Below are 15,615 nucleotides of genomic sequence, written 5' to 3'. Positions count from 1 at the left end.
GTGGGAGACGGTGTCAAAAGCTTTGCTAAAGTCAAGGAACAACACGTCCACCGCTTTCCCCTCGTCCACAGAGCCAGTTATCTCGTCATAGAAGGCAATTAGATTAGTCAGGCATGAGCTAATTCTCTGAGGGTTAATTTGTTCCCAGGACCCATCTTGGGGTCTTGTGTCAATAGTTATATAGAGAGACAGGTTAACATCAACTGATGGGGGACATACTTCAGTGTGATTGTGATCTAGAAGTTGCTCTGAAATTTTCCAACATGCTGTTTTGGGCCTGTCATGGATTTGGATGCTAGCAAATGTTAATACCAGCTCTTTGAAGATTATTCTGTTATGTGAATAGGTTGATATGGGATTTCACAGTTGATAACAAGGTGCCCTCTTTATATCATGGAGCTCCTCCTTTCTCCCCAGCTCCCAATATATTTTCACCATGTCCAGTGATACCACAAATATTTGAGATATGTTTTAACATAGCTTTATGAGGATTTAGGCATGTAACTTCCATTAATGTGAATACAAAGTGTGTAGCTGAAGTCTAACAGCACTGCTTGGAAATAGTGACCATAATATAATAACATTTAACATTCCTGTGGTGGGAAGAACACCTCAACAGCCCAACACTGTGGTATTTAATTTAAAAAATGAGGAGGTTAGTTAAACAGAAATTAAAAGGTACAGTGACAAGAACGAAACCCCTGCAAACTGCATGGACACTTTTCAAAGACGCCATAATAGAGGCTCAACTTAAATGTATACCCCAAATTAAAAAACACAGTAAAAGAACTAAAAAAGAGCCACCGTGGCTTGACTTAACCATGTAAAAGAAGCAGTGAAAGATAAAAAGGCATCTTTTAAAAAGTGGAAGTCAAATCCTAGTGAGGTAAATAGAAAGGAGCATAAACACTGCCAAATTTAAATGTAAAAATGTAATAAGAAAAGCCAAAAAGGAGTTTGAAGAACAGCTAGCCAAAAACTCAAAAGGTAATAACAAAATGTTTTTTTAAGTACATCAGAAGCAGGAAGCCTGCTAAACAACCAATGGGGCCCCTGGACGATCAAGATACAAAAGGAGCACTTAAAGACGATAACTTTATCTAACTAATACGAATTATTTGCTTCAGTCTTCATGGCTGAGGATGTTAGGGAGATTCCCAAACCTGAGCCATCTTTTGTAGGTGACAAATCTGAGGAATTGTCACAGATTGAAGTGTCACTAGAGGTGGTTTTGGAATTAATTGAGAAACTTAACAGTAACAAGTCACCGGGGCCTGATGGCATTCACGCAAGAGTTCTGAAAGAACTCAAATGTGAAATTGCAGAACTGTTAGCTATGGTTTGTAACCTGTCCTTTAAATCAGCTTCTGTACCCAGTGACTGGAAGATAGCTAATGTAACACCAATATTTAAGAAGGGCTCTAGAGGTGATCCTGGCAATTACAGGCTGGTAAGTCTACTGTCAGTACCGGGAAAACTAGTTGAAACAATAGTAAAGAATAAAATTATCAGACACATAGAAGAACCTAAATTGTTGGGCAAAAGTCAACATGGTTTCTGTAAAGGGGGATCATGTTTCCTAATATATTGGAGTTCTTTGAAGGGGGTCAACAAACATGTGGACAAGGGGGATCCAATAGACATAGTGTACTTAGATTTCCAGAGAGCCTTTCACAAGGTTCCTCACCAAAGGCTCATACGTAAATTTAAGTTATCATGGGATAAGAGGGAAGATCCTTTCATGGATTGAGAACTGGTTAAAAGACAGGGAACAAAGGGTAGGAATAAATGATCAGAATGGAGAGAGGTGACGAGTGGTGTTCCCCCAGGGTCAGTCCTAGGACAAATGCTATTCAACGTATTCATAAATGATCCGGAGAAAAGGGGTAAACTGTGAAGTGGCCAACTTTGCAGACAACACTAAACTACTCAAAATAGTTAAGACCCAAGCAGACTGTGAAGAACTTCATAAAGATCTCTGAAAACTAAGTGATTAGGCAACAAAATGGCAAATGAAATTTAATGTGGATAAATGTAAAGTAATGCACATTGGAAAAAATAACCCCAACTATACATGCAATATGATGGGGGCTAATTTAGCTACAGCTAATCAGGAGAAAGATCTTGGAGTCATTGTGGATAGTTTTCCGAAGACGTCCACGCAGTGTGCAGCAGCAGTCAAAAAAGCAAACAGGATGTTAGGAATGATTAAAAAAGGAGATAGAGAATAAGATGGAGAATATCATATTGCCCTTATATAAATCCATGGTACACCCACATCTTGAATACTGCATACAGATGTGGTCTCCTCATCTCAAAACGATATACTGGCATTAGAAAAGGTTCACAGAAGGGCAAGTAAAATGATTAGGGGTTTGGAACAGGTCCCATGTGAGGAGAGATTAAAGAGGCTAGGACTTTTCAGCTTGGAAAACAGGTGACTAAGGGGGAATATGATAGAGGTCTATAAAATCATGAGTGGTGTGGAGGAAGTGAATAAGGAAAAGTTATTTACTTGTTCTCATAATATAAGAATTAGGGGCCACCAAATTAAATTAATGGGCAGTAGGTTTAAAACAAATCCAAGGAAGTTCTTCACTCAGCGCACAGTCAACCTTTTGAACTTCTTGCCTGAGGGGGTTGTGAAGGCTAGGACTATAACAAGGTTTAAAAGAGAACTGGATAAATCCATGGAGGTTAAGTCCATTAATGGCTATTAGCCAGGATGGGTAAGGAATGGTGTCCCTAGCCTCTGTTTGTCAGAGGGTGGAGATGGATGGTAGGCGAGAGATGACTTGATCATTACCTGTTCGGTTCACGCCTTTGGGGCACCTGGCATTGGGCACTGTCGGTAGATAGGATACTGGACTGGATGGACCTTTAGTCTGACCCAGTATGGCCATTCTTATATTCTTATGTCAGTCTTCCCGGTAGCATTGAAAATGTACGCATTAGATCTAGCTTGATTCCCTGTTTACAATTACATTTTGAGATCTATCAGCCAATTTTTAATTCATTTAATATGTGCTATGTTAATTTTGTCATTCTAGTTTTCTAATAAAAATGTCATGTGGTAGCAGGTAAACACCTTACAGAGGTCCGTGTGTATTTCATCAATACTATTACCTTTATCAACCAAAGTTGTAATCACATCAAAAAGATATCAAGTTAGTTTGACAGGATTTGCATTAATTATATTACTGTCCTTTAATTCTTTATAAATCAAATCCAATGTCAGCCACTCCATTATCTTGTCCAGGATCAATGTCAGGCTGCCAGGCCTATAATTACCTAGGTTGTCCCATTTACACTTTTTAAAAATTGGCACAACATAAGCTTTCCTCCAGTCTTCTGGAACTTCCACAGTGCTCCAAGACTTATAGAAAATAAACATTAATAGTTTAGTAAGCTCCTCAGCCAGCTCTTTAAATACTCTTGGGTGCAAGTTATCTGGATTTGCTGATTTTAAAATGTCCAGGTTTAGAAGCTTCTTTTTAACATTCTCCCGAGATACTAGTGGAATGGAAAAAGTGTTGTCACTATTTGATGAAACTATATCATCTGTTTTTCCCAAAATACAGAGCAGAAATATTTATTTAACGTTTCTGGCTTTTCTGCATTATTATTGATAATTCTACTATTTTGATCTAGTAATGGACCAATCCCATTGTCAGGATTCATTTTTTCCTAATATATTTTAAAAACACCTCTTTATTTTCCTTAACTCTGCTGGCCTTAGATTTCTCCTTGTGTCCCTTCACCTTCCTTATCAATTTTCTACAATTCCTAATTTCTGATTTCAACTTCCCCTTTCCTTCTATATGTCATATATTATTTCTTTATAGCTGCCTTCACATCCCCTCTAAACCAGGTCATTTCTTTACCCAGCATGGCCTCCTTCTTCAATTGTGGGATTGGGGCTTTTTGGACGTCTTGGAAAGTGTTCTTAAATGATTCCCAATTATCATTCAGATTTTTCTGATTAAATTTTTCCTCTGAGCTAATTTGGCTCTAGGTACTATTTTGTTTAAAAAAAAAAAAAAAAAGTTATATATAAAGAGGGAAGCAGAGGGATATAGAGACAATGTGTGCATGTTTTTTATTTTACACTTTTAAAAGTGTGTTGATGGATAAGAACTAGGTTACAGGGAGTGGGGGAATGTGGGGAGAACCAGGATTAGAGGAGAGGTCATTAGCAGGCTGAGGTACACACAACGTAACTGGTGAATGGGAGGCTAAAATATTAAGTGTATGGGAGCAAATGGGCAGACAGAGATGAAGAATAGAGGTAGTCAAAAAGTTTGAAAAGCCTGGTGGGAAAGTTCAAGCATATTGCTAGACCGGAACTGGGAATGCAGTTCTTAAAGGATAGCGAGGGATAGTCCTTTGGGACTGAAGGGTTACACTTTTCTGAAAAAGCAGAGTGCAATAAAAAGTGGGTGTGCGCTAATAAAGTTTGCGGATGATACAAAGCTGGGAGGTATTGCCAATTTAGAGAAGGACAGGGTACTACAGGAGGATCTGGATGACCTTGTAAACTGGAGTAATAGTAATAGGATGAAATTTAATAGTGGGAGTTTAAGGTCATGCATTTAGGGATTAATAACAAGAATTTTAGTTATAAACTGGGGATGCATCAATTAGAAGTAACGGAGGAGGAGAAGGGCCTGGGAGTATTGGTTGATCACAGGATGACTATGAACGGCCAATGTGATATGGCTGTGAAAAAAGCTAATGTGGTCTTGGGATGCATCAGGCGAGGTATTTCCAGTAGGGATAAGGAGGTTTGAGTACCGTTATACAAGGCACTGGTGAGACCTCACCTGGAATATTGTGTGCAGTTCTGGTCTCCCATGTTTAAGAAGGATGAATTCAAACTGGAACAGGTACAGAGAATGGCTACTAGGATGATCCAAGGAATGGAAAACTTGTCTTATGAAAGGAGACTCAAGGAGCTTGGCTTGTTTAGCCTAACCAAAAGAAGGTTGAGGGGAGATACGATTGCTCTCTATAAATATATCAGAGGGATAAATACCGGAGAGGGAGAGGCATTATTTAAGCTCAGTACCAATGTGGACACAAGAACAAATGGATATAAACTGGCCACCAGGAAATTTAGACTAGAAATTAGACGAAGGTTTCTAACCATCAGAGGAGTGAAGTTTTGGAACAGCCTTCTGAGGGAAGCAGTGGGGGCAAAAGATCTATCTGGCTTTAAGGTTAAACTCAATAAGTTTATGGAGGAGATGGTATGATGGGATAACATGGTTTTGGTAATTAAATATTCATGGTAAATAGGCCCAATGGCCTGTGATGGGATATTAGATGGGGTGGGATATGAGTTACCCAGGAAAGAAGTTTCTGTAGTATCTGGCTGGTGAATCTTGCCCATATGCTCAGGGTTTAGCTGATCGCCATATTTGGGGTCGGGAAGGAATTTTCCTCCAGGGCAGATTGGAAGAGGCCCTGGAGGTTTTTTGCCTTCCTCTGTAGCATGGGGCACGGGTCACTTGCTGGAGGATTCTCTGCTCCTTGAAGTCTTTAAACCACGATTTGAGGACTTCAGTAGCACAGACATAGGTGAGAGGTTTATTGCAGTAGTGGGTGGGTGAAATTCTGTGGCCTGCGTTGTGCAGGAGGTCAGACTAGATGATCATAATGGTCCCTTCTGACCTAAATATCTATGAATCTATGAATATTTCATCATTCAACAGTTGGTGAGTTCTTCAACCTTAATTTATTATCAGTTTACATGGTGAGAAATTTACACTCAGTCCAACTTACTCCTATTATTGGATGCTGATCATTGTATCTTGGGGTTGGAAGGGCAAGGGGATGGGAAAGAGCATAGTCTCTGTAACTGCCATGGAAGAGGAATCCAATATCCCTTAAGATAGTTAAATTCATCTGTGTGCTTTTGTTTGTAATGATAATCCCTAGGAGGATTACTATAGAAATCTAAAGGAAATGTTTTATGTTATTAAAAACTTTCCTTTTTGCAGTCTGAGATTTATTTATAATGCCATAGGTATGTGACATGGAATCCCATATGCATTAGCTCCTCTCTGAAATGTGGCTTTTAGCTGCTTCACTGGAAACCCTAAAGCCAAGGATGGAAAGTGTTTTTGTCTAGGGGTTCCCCCATCCTTAGGACCTTGAGGTTCCTGGCTTTCCCTGCTTTAAAAACTATTCTCCACTCTAGAGACCTAATGTTACAGCCATAGTACATCCTTCTGAGTAGGATTGAACCAGACATTTTTCAGAGTTCATTAACACTGCTCCTTTAATCCCCCAGAAGGGGATTGCTACTGAGTGACACAAGGCAGTTATTGCTCCCTGCCTCTTCTCCCCAAATAGAATGAGCTATAGAAGTCATGGGACTAGGAACATAATTAAATTTCAGAGCAGCAGCATAGTGGTTATAAACCTCTGAAGTGAAAAATTCTTGTGGCATTGTAATATGCAGGGAAGGGGAGAGCTGAGTAACAGGTGGTATTTAGAAACTAATTAATATTTGTGAATAACAGTGTGTTACTGGTAAGAAAACAAATCAGCTTGTATGTGAATATTTATGATGATTTTCAGTGCTGCTTGGATCACACAATCCTTTTCCAGCTGCCGTGTCTCCTGTCATGTCATAACATTTCACAGAAAGGTGAAAGCCTTCTACGGTGTGGAGCCATGTTGTTGGGAGCCAGCCAATTGAGCAGATTAGCTGAGTGCAAGTTTTGAGCAGAATATTCTTGATAGCTGGGTATTAATGGGCCACCAGGTCCCAAACATTTTAAATATTCTTTTCCGGTACATTAAGCCATGTAATTTAGTTTGAGATTCCGTCCCATTAAGAGCCAAGCCTTGCACATAGATAATGCTATGTTTGAAGTGAAAGAAGGTGTTAAAGGTTGTTCTGTCTCTTAATGTTGTATGCAAGTCTTTTACAATAGATCAAAGTTGCCTAATGTAATCTTCATAATACTTTTATTTGAATTGCTCCCTGTAGTTTGTGTTTGTGGAACTGAAAGAGAAGAATCTTTGTTTCCTGGTGGGGTGGGGTTTTCTATTTCACACATGTTCACTTTGCCATTTGAAAAGGATAATAGCTTTTTAACCTCTGTGAATGTTAGATTGCTGTATTTGTGCTCATGGGGTTCTGCTGTATTTCTTATAGCAGGGGTGGCCAACCTGAGCATGAGAAGGAGCCAGAATTTACCAACGTACATTGCCAAAGAGCCACAGTAATACGTCAGCAGCTCCGCCCCCGTGACCTGGCCCTGCCCGCCCACCAGCAGCCCCACCGATCAGCGCCTCCCCCTCCCTCCCTGCACCTCTGGATCAGCTGTTTCCTGGTGTGCAAGAGGCTCAGGGGGAAGGAGCAAGGGCGTGGCAGGCTCAGGGGATGGGCGGGGGGGGGGGGGGGAGCAGGGCCTGTGGCAGACACGGGTTGAGCAGTGAGCACCACGGCACACTGGAAAGTTAGTGCCTATAGGTCCAGCCCTGGAGTCAATGCCTATACAAGGAGCTGCATATTAACTTCTGAAGAGCTGCATGCGGCTCCGGAGCCACAGGTCGGCCATCCCTGTATTATAGTTTTGCACAGAGAGCTAAACTTGCTATCCAGGTGTTTCGGTACTCTTTGAGTATATCTAAACTGCAATTAAAACCTGCAGCTGGCTCGGGCCAGCTGACTGGGGCTCACAGAGTACAGGCTAAGCGGCTGTTTAACTGCAGTGTACATTTGGGCTCAGGCTGCAGCTCAGGACTCTTTTCTGGACTCCAGTTTGTCTGCATCTGTCCTAAAGTGCAGTGCCCAGAATTGGACTCAGTACTCCAGCTGAGGCCTCACCAGTGCCAAGTAAAGCAGGACAGTTACTTCCCATGTCTTACATATGACACTCCTGTACACCCCATAATAGTAGCCTTTTTTGCAGCTACTTCACACTGGTGACTCATATTCAATTTGTAATCCACTATTACCCCCAGATCCTTTTCAGCAGTACTGCCACCTAGCCAGTTATTCCCCATTTTGTAATTGTGCTTTTGATTTTTCCTTCTTATGTGAAGTACTTGTCTTTATTGAATTTCATCTTGATTTCAGACCAATTCTCCAATTTTTCAGGGTCATTTTGAATTGGAATCCTGTCCTCCAAATTACTAGCAACACCTCCCAGCTTGATGTCAACTGAAAATTTTATAAGCATACTCTCCACTCAATTATTCAAGTCATTATATTGAATATTCCTGGACCTAGGACTGACCCCTGCGGGACCCCAGATTCCCTTCCAGTCTGAGAGCAAACCACTGATAAGTACTGTTTGAGTACGGTCTTTAAACCAGTTATGCACTCACCTTATAGTAATGTCATGTGGGACTATATCAAAAGCCTTACCAAAATCAAGATATATCACATCTACTGCTTCCCCCATATTTACTAGGCTAGGTAACCTGTCAAAGAAGGAAATTAGGTTGGTTTGGCGTGATTTGTTCTTGACAAATCCATGCTGGCTGTTCCTTATAACCCCATTATCCTCCAAGTGCTTACAACTTGATTGTTTAATGATTTGTTCCAGTATCTTTCCAGTTATTGAAGTTAGGCTGACTGGTCTATAGTTCTCCGGGTCCTCTTTGTTTCCCTTTTAAGATAGGTATTATCTTTGCCCTTCTCCAGTCTTCTGGGACCTCACCTGCCTTCCAGAAGTTCTCAAAGCTAATTAACTTCAGTGTGTGTGTGTGTAACCCACTCTTCAGTGCAGGGTGGATTTTATTTCAGTCACTAGTCAGGAAGATTCGATTTAATCATGGATTTCTACATAAAAAAAGCTTATGCCCAAATAAATCTTAGTCTTTAAGATGCCACCAGACTCCTCGTTGTTTTTTGTGATACAGACTAACACGACTATCCCTTTGATACTTTGTGCATAAAAGTGCATTATTTTTGGTTGTTAAAACCTTCATACATATTCTTCACAACTCAGAGATAGATGTAGGTTTCATTTTTAGAAGGTACACACTATACATTTTTAAAGTGATTTATTTTGAAAACTTTTCAGATTAGTTTTACAGCTATATCAGAAAAATGAATGATTGTTTGGTTATTTCATTTACCAACGATAGTTGAAGCAGATATTTATGAAGTAATTGGGAGGTGAACTGTCTCCAATTCAACAGGTTAATCATTAATTTTTGGAGGATTTTCTTGTCCTCCTGCATTAGGAGGAGACCATCACCAGACGGACAGTTAAATTGTTTTATTTAACTAAAACAACAATGTTATGCATTCTGGATTTTTTTTCTTCAACAGCAAACATATAATATTTTAACCAAAAAAATATGAATTTTTGAATTTACTTAAACATTAAAGTTTTTTAAAATCAGGTTTGTTTTTGTTAAAATTGTTTTTAACTAAAAGAGTTAAATGAAATATTTAAAAGAAACCAACAAAAATTAAATTGACTATGTTAGGCAGGTAAACATGAGAAACTTAAAATTTTGACTTCTGCAGCTAACTCAGTCGTCTTCACCTCCATTTTCCTGTTTGTTCATAATCTGGAAAAGAAAAACAAGCTTTCCTGCTTTTTCAGGTCCCAAACCATTTCTCAATTTGGAATGAATTAGGCCAAAGGAAGAAAATATTCTTTCTACACTGACAGAAGAAGTTACTGCAGTTAAAAGTGAGATTATCACGTCAACAGTCTCTGAATCCAAGTGATTTCCACCAGTTCACTAGTGTGACTTCCTTTAAAACATCATTAGCAAATATATATGTCTTGAATGGTTCACCCTTAGCTCTGAAGTTTATTTTAGTAATGGGATGATAGCTGGATGTTCATGTCATAGCCAGTTCCTCTTAATCAGCAATTAAGGTTTGACCCTGGTACCGAGTATTAAGAATATTTGCAAGAACATAACCTGGAGATAGTGCTTGTCCCATTCCTTTTTTTTTTAATGCTTGTAATTTAACTCTGTCTTTACATATTTCTCTTTTTAAGCTCTCACTCAGTTCCTCCCAAATTTCAACAGCGTCAGCAATAAAACAGCGATTTTCCCTGCATTTGTTCAAGGCTACAGAAATAGGCTTCAGGGTACTCAGCCTGTGTTCAACGTTTCTCCTCAGCCCATGTTGACAACTTTGGCTGTGACAGTGCCATCTATTTTTTTCAGAGGGGTAGGCGTGTTAGTCTGGGTCTGTAATAGTGGCAGAGAGTCCTGTGGCACCTTATAGACTAACAGACATACTGGAGCACAGGCTTTTGTGGGTGAACACCCACTTCATCGGATGCATGTAGTGGAAATTTCCAGAGGCAGGTATAAATATGCAAGCAAGAATCTGCAACCTCCCTGGACACACAATAGCAGATTTAAAGGTAGCCATCCTGCAGCAAAAAAACTTCAAGACCAGACTTCAAAGAGAAACTGATGAGCTTCAGTTCATTTGCAAATTTGACACCATCAGCTCAGGATTAAACAAAGACTGTGAATGGCTCACCAACTACAAAAGCAGTTTCTCCTCCCTTGGGGTTCACACCTCAACTGCTAGAAAAGGGCCTCATCCCCTCTGATTGAACTAACCTCGTTATCCGTAGCCTGATTTTTGCTTGCATATTTATACCTGCCTCTGGAAGTTTCCACTACATGTATCCGACGAAGTGGGTGTTCGCCCACAAAAGCTCCTGCTCCAATACGTAGTCTATAAGGTGGCACGGGACTCTTTGCATTGATTTTTTCACAAACTGTCATCAGATTAGGCCAGTTCTTGAGATAGTGCTCAAAACAGTGCACTACTGAGTTCCATCGCATGTCTTGTGGGAGAGTTAGCTTGGTTCCTCCCACTTTTTTCAGAGCAGCTGCTGCAAAGTGGTTGTTACGGAAATATTTTGCAATTTCAATAACATTAGCCTTTATTTCTTGAACACCGAAGTCTTTGGCTAGGAGGTGCATCAAATGACCACTGCAACCATATGTTATTAGCTTGGGACTCTCTTCTAAATAATTTCTTCTCATCTTGGATACATTTGCAGCATTGTCTGTGACCAATCTGCGTACTAGACTTTTGAATTTTTTTCCAGTTTGTTACAGCTTTTACTGCTACTTCTTTTAAGTATTCTGCTGTGTGTGCATTTCCTGATGTATCAGTTGATTCTGTAAGGAAGACATTCCCGTCTTCTGTTGTCACACAAGCACATACAACAGGATCATTGTGGACATTGCTCCACCCATCAAGACTCAGGTTAACAATTTTACCCTCTAGACCTTTTTGCACACTGCTCAATTTCTCTTTCATACACTTTATCCAGCAATTTGCCTGAGACATCTACTCTGTTGGGTGGACTGTATCCTGGTCTTAATGACTGAACCATGTTACTGAAGTGTGGGTTCTCAGTCATACCGAAAGGAGAGTTTGTTGCATAAACAAACGGGGCAAGTTTTTCATCTATTCCCTTGTTTTGTAATCTGCTGGTTCTTAGCACAAACTTTATGTGTGGTTGATTCTGGATGATGGAGATTTTTTTTCTTTTTGCTATAGGTGATGCACTGTGGCTATGTGACATACCTGATGTGACTGAAACACTATCATTGGCAGATAACGCTGAAACTATAGAAAATGATGGTGATATTGAAGGTGGATAGCCTTCAGAATCCTGTATGTTGAGGATGGATTCTCCTAAACAAAATAAGTCAATGCTGTTATTTAATTATTATTACCATACTGCTCATTTAGTATTACTCATTAGTACGGAGTGTCAGTGAATGCACTTTAAAGGTGAAATTGTAAAAGGACGATCTGCCTATTTCAGCTATTCATTTTTTATCACAACTGCATCTGAAATGACAGGACCGTAGAGTTACCAACTATATTTTTTGCTCAAACATGAGAATTTGAGAATAGTCCAGGAGGAGGACAGGCAGTCCTTAAGAAAGAAGTATGGAATAAAAAAGTTTACCAACCTGAAGATCCTGCATGTTCAGACATGTTCCTTTCATCCTCTTCAATGCAGCTTCCTCCTGAGAAGGAACACTTCTCATGATGTTGTTTCATTCGGGCAACCAGGCCTTTTGCGTTTCTTTGTTGCAGTATTTGCATTTTGCACACATGCCTGTGTTACCCATAGGTAGAGGAACTTCATTAAAATATTCCCAAACTGGGGGTCTCTTACTGACTGCTGCCATTATAGGTTTTTCCCTTTTAGTGAGAGAATGGTATGATAGATGTCAGATCAACGAAGGCCACACTCAGAAAGATCTCAAGACTTCTGGAATATGCTGTTCAACCAGTTTCACTTTTGTTTCTACTGCCTGTCCCTCCCTTCTCACATTTATCTCCAGACTTCTTCTCCTTCTGAAGTGATTGGGCAACAAAATGGCAAATGAAATTTAATGTGGATAAATGTAAAGTAATGCACATTGGAAAAAATAACCCCAACTATACATACAATATGATGGGGGCTAATTTAGCTACAGCTAATCAGGAGAAAGATCTTGGAGTCATTGTGAATAGTTCTCTGAAGACATCCACGCAGTGTGCAGCAGCAATCAAAAAAGCAAACAGGATGTTAGGAATCATTAAAAAAGGGACAGAGAATAAGATGGAGAATATCTTATTGCCGTTATATAAATCCATGGTACGCCCACGTCTTGAATACTGCATACAGATGTGGTCCCCTCATCTCAAAAAAGATATACTGGCATTAGAAAAGGTTCAGAAAAGGGGTAACTAAAATGATTAGGGGTTTGGAACAGGGGCCATATGATGAGAGATTAAAGAGGCTAGGATTTTTCAGCTTGGAAAAGAGGAGACTAATGGGGGGATATGATAGAGGTCTGTAAAATCATGAGTGGTGTGGAGAAAATGAATAAGGAAAAGTTATTTACTTGTTCCCATAATATGAAAACTAGGGGCCACCAAATGAAATTAATGGGCAGCAGGTTTAAAACAAATAAAAGGAAGTTCTTCTTCACTCAGCGCACAGTCAACCTGTGGAACTCCTTGCCTGAGGGGGTTTTGAAGGCTAGGACTATAACAGGGTTTAAAAGAGACCTGGATAAATTCATGGAGGTTAAGTCCATTAATGGCCATTAGCCGGGATGGGTAGGGAAAGGTGGCCCTAGCCTCAGTTTGTCAGAGGGTGGAGATGGATGGCAGGAGAGAGATCACTTGATCATTACTGTTAGGTTCACTCCCTCTGGGGCACCTGGCATTGGCCACAGTTGGTAGACAGGATTTTGGGCTGGATGGACCTTTGGTCTGACCCAGTATGGCCGTTCTTATGTTCTTCTTATGTTCCTTGTCCAGATCCATTCCACCCCCAACAATCTTCTATTCATTGAATTTTTTGAAACTTTGCACTTTTAGAGAGAGGTAAGGGATTGATTCTATGTACACAAATTTGCGGAGGGACAATAGGGTTGAGGTCTGTTATTTCTCACCTCTATATATTTATTTATAAATAACTAAATAAACAAATAAACAAACATACATTTTTGCTGTTAGCAAGCATGTTATCTCTGGAGACACAAATCCACAGTTTGAGAACTGCAAAACTAATAATCTCTGATGTCCTCTTCTGCACTGAGTCCCATTGGGTAGAAGGGCCAAGGATATAATGTGTGTGGTCCCCTCATCTTTGTGGAGAACTTTGTACTGCCATTCTCCATGGTATAAAATTTGTGTCAATATAACCTCTCCCCAAGCACTGTAGATTCTAATGCCCTGAGCCTCCATCATAGAGGATGCAGCGTACTGCATGGAAAAATTCATCACTGCTGGTTGAACTTTTTTAATATTTAAGCCTAACTAGTAAATGTGCAGTGTTTATACTGGTCTCTGTGTGAAGCTGAAAATATTTGCTCTCTGTAAATCTCGATACGCCATACAAAACTGAATCAGTCGAACATTTGCAGCTGACAAATTACATAATATTAGGTTTGTGACTCAAACTAACAAAACCAAAGACATTTAGAGCTAATGGGAGCGTACAGTTTTGACTGATCTTACTGTGGTTGGGTTTTTCAGTGGCCTGAAATTGTCTTCTGCAAGATCTGGGCATGACTGAGAGTGAGTTCCAACTTTAACCTTGAATTTCCTTGCCTCTCTGTTTGTCTCTGTCTTAATATTTCCAAAACAGAAGGGTGTTTTGGTAGCACATTTCCTTTTTTTATGGTATTATGGAGAGAAAAGCCATTGTGTAGGAGAGTTTCTGATTTGAACTGTATAAATTTAAGTGTCTGAAAAAGAAATTTTAATGCGTAAATAAGTACAGGTATACAATAGGAGATTGCAATTATATATGTTGGGGTTATAGCAAATTACATAGGGTGTCCAGAGAACAAATTAAAAAGAGATATAAAAAGCAACATCATAGTTTGCATTAGAAATTGATACTAGAAACATGGGAAATTAATATGAATTGCTGGCTTACATAAACTTCAGGCATTTTCTATAGATTTAATAAAGGGTTGCCATGTCTCAAGATAAACAGCTTAAGTATCGTTCTCCATAGATAATACATCCCAGCATTTAACAAGCCACTTACTGACTGAAATATTGTTGGAAAGCTTCCATTGTGATGTGACTGCCACACTTGCATCAAGGACTAGCTGATGAAGGAGGGGGTGAAAAGGGCTAGTATGCAATCCGTCATCACACTGGTACTAGAGGGTTTTTTTTTAAGGCATATTTCACCCACTAGATTATAACAGGTCTAAATCCTGTGAATGATATAAAATATATTTAGGGTGATATTGGAACCTCTAAACATCCGGGTTTAGCATAGGAACATGAACACAATCTGAATGTCGTAACAGTGCATTCAGACTGTGTGCACGTCTGCGCAAGTGCATCTGTGTATATCTATGTGTACTATAATATTACACAATGTGTAAATTTTTTTAAGCCTGCAGTCTGTGCTTAACAGAAAATAAGAAATGATTAATATCCAGGTTTAAGGAGACTACTGTTCAGTCTTCAAAATGGTCCCAAAACTCTTCAGGAAATATGTTAGGTTTTTGCAGTCTTTTTTAATAACAGATTTACACCTTTGTTTAATCTTAAATAATTTCCCTTTTTTAATAGATGTACTCATTTGCCTTGTTTTAACTAACAGTTAACAGCTAATTCAAGCTCAGACTGGCCCAAACATAGCAGAACTGATGTTCTTTTTGTAGGGTGTAGATCTGGGGAATCCATCTATTGGATCCGCAACCACTGAGTATCATGGAGCCCAGTTCCACTGGGGCACTCTGCCCCACCACTGTGCGTTTTGAGCTTGGGGCAGTGCTGAACGGAGCATGGGGCTCGTGGTTCATAGGTAATTGTCCCCCCCTCTCTCAGTTTTCATGGTGGCTGAATGGGAATCTGTCACTCCCACCCCCACTCCAGATACACAGACTTGGCCCTGGTGGGGGATTTATGCCACAATGTGAGGTTTTAACCCTTTCATTCTGCAAATTCCTTTGCTACTATGCTTATGCAGGAGATTTATTTTTATATATTTTATTTTTCTAGGTACTTTTATGGCCACTGTCACTCTAGTATTTGAGCGGCTCCCAGGCATTTATGGATTTGTCCTCTGAACATCTCTGTGAGGTAGGGAAGCATTATTATTTCCATTTTACAGACTG

The 15,615-nt window shown here is 39.8% G+C and overlaps 1 protein-coding gene across 11 annotated transcripts in view; it reads left to right on the top strand.

The window, feature by feature from the left end:
- Positions 1–15,497: 15,497 nt before the first annotated feature.
- Positions 15,498–15,615, top strand: part of PTPRF (protein tyrosine phosphatase receptor type F) — a 427,370-nt gene continuing 427,252 nt past the window's right edge. For all 11 annotated transcript variants that reach the window (XM_073357995.2, XM_073357994.2, XM_073357992.2 and 8 more), the window contains exon 1: positions 15,498–15,580. The gene's annotated coding sequence lies outside the window, so the exon portion shown is untranslated. The remainder of the gene's footprint in view (positions 15,581–15,615) is intronic.

Source organism: Lepidochelys kempii, chromosome 8, assembly GCF_965140285.1.
Source record: "Lepidochelys kempii isolate rLepKem1 chromosome 8, rLepKem1.hap1, whole genome shotgun sequence".
In the NCBI taxonomy this organism is placed as follows: domain Eukaryota; kingdom Metazoa; phylum Chordata; order Testudines; family Cheloniidae; genus Lepidochelys; species Lepidochelys kempii.
This window is presented reverse-complemented; position numbering and strand designations above follow the sequence as displayed.